The sequence below is a fragment of the Trachypithecus francoisi genome, unplaced genomic scaffold, assembly GCF_009764315.1.
Source record: "Trachypithecus francoisi isolate TF-2019V2 unplaced genomic scaffold, Tfra_2.0 Lachesis_group2, whole genome shotgun sequence".
Lineage (NCBI taxonomy): Eukaryota > Metazoa > Chordata > Mammalia > Primates > Cercopithecidae > Trachypithecus > Trachypithecus francoisi.
This window is the reverse complement of record NW_022681465.1, coordinates 74,013,601-74,020,259: the sequence shown is the minus strand read 5'-3', so window position 1 is coordinate 74,020,259 and position 6,659 is coordinate 74,013,601. Positions and strand designations below refer to the sequence as shown.

Below are 6,659 nucleotides of genomic sequence, written 5' to 3'. Positions count from 1 at the left end.
TATTCCAGAGTAACTTTTGGATTAAAAAGATAATAAACAAATCAAATTATAGACTATGATGGAATAATTAAGTATTTCGTAGTAACAGAGGTATTTCTATTAAAATAAATGGGAAATAAGGATTCTTGTAAATAGTATTAGTAATATTGTTTTAGAAGTTCTAGCTGTAAGGCATGAAAAAAGGTCAACATTATAGCTTGTGTAAAGAATAAAATAATTTAGTGTGGAACAAATAAGTTTCTTTTAGACATTTTTGGAAAGGCTTTCTATTTCAAAAATAAATTTTAAATATATATATGTATGCATGTCTACAAGCACACACAATAAAATTGGATTTCCCTTTACAACTACATTAAAATAAACTATAAATGGATTAAATAGTAAAATTTTAAGCCAAATTAAATCCCCCAGTACTAAAAATTATACAAAAAGTTATACACTTGACTACATATAAAGTCAAAATTGTTTTAGTGTTAAAAAATTAGAAGCTACTTTAAAAGACAAACTAGTGAAATATTCAAAACTCATAAAATAATTTTTGGCATACTTATTCTTTGTTAAAAAATAATTATTTTAAGTGTCTATTAGGCAAAAGGACAGAACATGTGGATTTAGTTAAATAAATTACAGCATAAAACAGAAGAAATAAAACTGGTCGTTAAACAAGAAAATATATTTAATCTCACAAGTAATCAAATAAATTCATAATAAAATATTGACATATCAGATTTTGGCCTATCAAATTTTCAAAGAACAAAATGGTGAAGAAACTGTGAACCTGAATTCTGATTAGATGCTGCCAAGAGTGTAAATTGATGAATGCTTTCAGGGAGGTAATTTTCTATTATGTATCAAGATTTTTAAAATACTTAATGTGAATTTGATAAAGTATTTTTATTTCTAGTAATCCCTCATTAAGAAATTATTACTGATATGGACAATAGAAATCTATGCAATGATGTTCATATGGGAAAACATTTGTGGTATAGGTGAAAACAAAGGATACTTACCTTACAGGAATATCTCACTTTATGGTACTTCACTTTATTGCACTTCATAGATACTGCATTTTTTGCAAACTGGTTTGTGGCAAGTCTGCACTAAGCAATTTTATCAGTCTATCAGTGTCATTTCCCAATGCTACACAGAGACGGCATTTGTACATTTTGGATCTCTGTGTCACGTTTTGATAATTCTCGCAATGTTTCAAGCTTAGTTATTATTATATCTACTATAGTGATCTGTAATCAGGCATCTTATACTTACTATTGTAATTGTTTGGGGGCACTACAAACCACTCCCATATAAGACAGCAAAATTAATTAATACATGTACGTATTCTTACTGCTCCACAGACCGGTCATTCCTCTATCTCTATGCTTCTCCAAGATCCTTGCTATTCCCTGGGATACAACAGTATTTAAATTAGGCCAAATGATAATCCTACAATGGCCTCTAAGTGTTCAAGTGAAAGGAAGAGTCACATATCTCTCACTTTAAGTAAAAAGCTATAAAAGATTAAGTGTAATGAGGAAGACATGTCAAAAGCCAAGATAGGCTGTAAGCCAGGCCTCTTGCTCCAAACAGTTAGACAAGCTGTGAATACAAATCAAAAGTTATTGGCAGAAATTTAAAGTGCTACTTCAAGCGGTGGCTCAAGCCTGTAATCCCAGCACTTTGGGAGGCCGAGACGGGCGGATCACGAGGTCAGGAGATCGAGACCATCCTGGCTAATACGGTGAAACCCTGTCTCTACTTAAAAATACAAAAAACTAGCCGGGCGACGAGGCGGGCGCCTGTAGTCCCAGCTACTCGGGAGGCTGAGGCAGGAGAATGGCATAAACCCGGGAGGCGGAGCTTGCAGTGAGCTGAGATCCGGCCACTGCACTCCAGCCTGGGTGGCAGAGCAAGACTCCGTCTCAAAAAAAAAAAAAAAAGAAAAAAAGAAAGTGAAACAGCCTTATTACTGACATGCAGAAAGTTTCAGTGGTCTTGACAGAAGATCAAGCCAATTATAACATTCTCTTGAAACAAAGCCTAACCCAGTGCAAACTCTCAATTCAGTGAAAGCCTAGAGATGTGAGGAAGCTGTAGAAGAAAGTTGGAAGCTAGCAGAAGTTGGTTGATGAAATTTAAGGAAGGAAGCCATCTCCATAACATCAAAGCACAAGATGAAGCAGCAATGGTGATGGAGAAGCTACAGCAACTTATTCAGACCATCTAGCTAAGACAAATGATGAAGATGAATACACTAAACAACAGATTCTCAATGTAGATGAAATAGCCCTATATTGGAAGATTTCATCTAGGTCTGTAGTAGGGAGAAGTGAATACCTGTCTTGAAAGCTTCTAAAAACAGTTTGACTCTCTTTTTAGGGGCTAATGCTCCTGATGACTTTAAATTGAAGCCAATGGTCATTTACTATTCAAAAAAATCCTAGAACCCTTAAGAATTATGCTAAATCTACTCTGCCTGCGTTCTATAAGTGGATCAATAAAGCTTAAAAGATAGCACATCTATTTATAGCGCAGTTCACTGAATATTTTAAGCCACTATTGAGACTTGCTGATAAGAAAAATGCCCCTTCCTCCCCTCCCCCAGCGGGCAGGCGCTGAGAGACGGGCTCCGCCCCGGGCGGTACGTAGGGAGCAATCTGTGTTGGGGGAGCGGCGTGGAGAGGAGGCAGCTGCGTGTGCGGTACTGTGGGGGCGGCAGGGCCGCTGGGCGCCCCTTCTCTGCCTCCTAACCTCGCCTCTTTGCTTCCCTCTCGCCCACCCTGTTCCTCCTCCCATCCCGCAACTCCGTGCCCAGGGCCCTGCCAGCAGAGGAGACAGGTATATGCTGGTCACTTTCGAAGAGCCGCCCTATGCTATCAAGGCTGGATGGAAAGAAAACCATGCAGTTTATGAATGAACTAAAAAATCTTCAGGCTGAAGGACTTAGGACTCTTGGCCAATCCCTAAGGGCAGCTTTTGATTTATTAAATTTAAATAGATTAGTAACTGGCATAGACAACTATGGGCAGGGAATAAACCCTTTTTTCTTGAAGTCAGAAATAATTATCACAATTACTGATGGGAGCAAGTTGACCACCACCAGTGGAGTCCAGGATGAGCTTCATTTACCTCTTAATTCTCCTTTGCCTAGAAGTGAATTGACCAAGGAACCTTTTCGTTGGGATCAGAGACTCTGTGCATTAGTGTTGGCGGTTGCCTGGCACCATGTCAGTAGAATCAGAACAGTTGACAGGTGTGCCTTTAGATGACTCTGCAATCACACCAATATGTGAAGTGACAGGGAGCCATTCGTATTTTGTGTGTTCTCCAAGAACGCTTAATCAATGTCTAGAGTCCTTGGTGCAGAAAGTACAAAGTGGGGTGGCAATAAAACTTTGAAAAAGCAGGACCAGATCCTTCCACTGTAGAAGATGGGCAGCCAGATATATCAAGGCCTTTTGGATCTCAGCCTTGGCATAGCTGTCACAAACTCGTATATGTCAGACCAAATACTAAAACTGGGATTACTATAGGTCATTGGCCTGTTCCAGAGTCTTTTTGGCCAGATCAAAATTCACCAGCACTACCACCTCATACATCTCATCCTTTAGTGAAGTTTTCCGGTACAGACTGTGAACCAATGGTTACTGATAAACTTCCTTGTGACAAATATGAGTTGGAACCTTCACCACTGACTCAATTTATCCTGGAAAGGAAATCTGAAACATGTTGGCAGGTGTATGTGAGCAATAGTGCAAAATATAGTGAGTTTGGTCATCCTTTTGGTTACCTGAAAGCCAGTACAGCACTGAACTGTGTCAACTTATTTGTGATGGCTTACAATCAACCAGTCCTTCTTCCCCTTAGATGACTTGTTTAAAGTACGTAAGGTAAAACCAACATTGAAGTGGAGACAGTCATTTGAAAGTTGTTTGAAGACAATGCCTCCTTACTGTCTCGGGCCCTTGAAGAAAGCTGTTAGTATGATGGGAGCACTTAACCTAACAGCAGACAGTATGGAATACGGACTTAGTTACAGTGTCATTTCACACCTCGAAAAACTGAGTCAACAAGCCAAAATAGAATCTGATGGAGTCACTGGATCTGTAGGCAAAAAAAGGTAGTACAGGAAACTGGAATAAAAGTCCGGAGCTGATCACATGGTTTATCAATGGCATATAGGGAAGATTTTCAACAACTCCTCCAGGGAATTTCAGAGGATGTCCCTCACAGACTGCTAGACCTTAATATGAAGGAATACACTGGGTTCCAAGTTGCTTTGCTGAATAAGGATTTGAAGCCACAGACGTTTAGAAATGCTTATGACATACCAAGATGAAATCTTTTGGATCACTTAACAAGAATGAGATCTAATCTTTTGAAGCACACTTGCAGATTTCTTAAAGGACAGGACGAAGATCAGTGCATAGTGTTCCTATAGCACAAATGGGGAACTACCAGAAATACCTCAAGCAAGTACCTTCTTCACTAAGAGAAATTAATCCTGATCAGCCACAAAGGTTGCATACATTTGGCAACACCTTTAAGCTGGATAAGAAGGGTATGATGATAGCTGAAGCAGATGAATTTGTGGCTGGACCTCAAAATAAACATAAACGACCTGGAGAACCAAATATGCAAGGGATCCCTAAAAGACATTGGTGTATGTCTCCACTACTAAAAGGGAGACAGCAGAATCTGTTGTAAACAATCATGTAGGGGGAAAAGGACCACCTGCACCTACACCTCAAGCACAGCCAGATCTTATTAAACTTCTTCCTCTTCATAAAATTTCAGAAACTGTTGCAGGAAGTCAGGGACCCCCAACGGAGGGACCAGCTGAAGCTGTGACAGAAGAACATAAATTGTGAAGATTTCATGGACATTTATTAGTTCCCCAAATTAATACTTTTATAATTTCTTATGCCTGTCTTTACTGCAATCTCTGAACATAAATTGTGAAGATTTCATGGACACTTATCACTTCCCCAATCAATACTCTTGTGATTTCCTATGCCTGTCTTTACTTTAATCTCTTAATCCCATCGTCTTCGTAAGCTAAGGAGGATGAATGTCGCCTCAGGACCCTGTGATTGTGTCAACTGCACAAATTGTTTGTAGAGCGTGTGTGTTTGAACAATATGAAATCTGGGCATCTTAAAAAATGAACAGGATAACAGCGATGTTCAGGGAACATCAGAGATAAGACTTCTGGCTGCCAGTGAGCCAGATGGAACAGAGCCATATTTCTCCTCTTTCAAAAGCAAATAGGAGAAATATCGCTGAATTCTTTTTCTCAGCAAGGAACATCCCTGAGAAAGAGAATGCACCCTGAGGGTAGGCCTATGAACAGCCCCCTCAAGTTGTGCCATCTTTTATGGTCAAAGCCGAAGGGATGAAATAAGCCCCAGTCTCCTGTAGTGCTCCCAGGCTTATTAGGACGAGGAAAATCCCCGCCTAATAAATTTTGGTCAGACAGATTGTCTGCTCTCAAACCTTGTTTCCTGATAAGATGTTATCAATGGCAATGTGTGCCCGAAACTTCATTAGCAATTTTAATTTCGCCCCATCCTGTGGTCCTGTAATCTTGCCCTACCTCCACTTGCTTTGTGATATTTTATTACCTTGTGAAGTATGTGATCTCTATGACCCACACCCTATTTGTGCACTCCCTCCCCTTTTGAAAATTGCTAATAAAACTTGCTGGTTTTACAGCTCGGGGAACACCACGAATCCTGCCGACATGTGATGTCTCCCCCGGACACCCAGCTTTAAATTTCTCTCTCTTGTGCTCTTTCCCTTTATTTCTTAAACCAGCCAAGACATTTAGGAAATAGAAAAGAACTCATGTAACCATCGGGAGTGGGTTCTCCTGACAAGAAACCACTAATGATTCAATAGTACATGATGTGGTTGAAAATCATGTTGCAGACCACCTTTCATCAGACATTACACCAAATGCTATGGATACTGAATTTTCAACATCTTCTCCAGTCAGTTTACTGGAACAGCCAACCAATCATACAGAAGCAGGCTCTTGGTCATGACCATTTAGGAACCAATGACCTCACTGTTGAGGGATTTTTAAAAAATCATGAGGAGCCAAGAGACAAAGAACAATGTGCTGAAAAGAACATACCAGCATCTTCACTCAACAAAAGAAAGAAAGTGATGCATTGCAGAAGCCATGAAGAGGTCAATACCGAACTAAAAGCACAAATAATGAAAGAGATTTGAAAGCCAGGGAGAAAATATGAAAGAATCTTCACTTTACTGAAGCATGTGCAAGGCAGTTTACAAACAAGACTAATATTTTTACAAAATGTCATTAAAGAAGCATCAAAGTTAAAAAACGAATGCTAATAGAACAACTGTAGAACTTCATGGATGAAACTCATCGAAGAGCCAATCAGATCAACCATATTAATAACAATTAAAAGAAAAAAGAATGTGACCACTTATTTCACTATCTTCTTCAAATACAAAGTAAATACAAGACTATTGTGATCTTGCATTCATTTTATGATGTGCATTGTTGACTATTTGAAATACTAAAAGCAAATCTACAGATCCTTTTCCCATCATTTTACAGTGACCTTTTCTTCATTTTGGTTTATTTTTGTAATGTGAAAAGTACCATTCTAAAAAACATTTTTATTTAA

General features: G+C 38.9%; 1 pseudogene; it reads left to right on the top strand.

Moving 5' to 3' along the window:
- The first annotated feature begins 2,798 nt into the window (after positions 1–2,798).
- On the top strand, positions 2,799–6,434 carry LOC117064470 (annotated as a pseudogene).
- Positions 6,435–6,659: the final 225 nt, after the last annotated feature.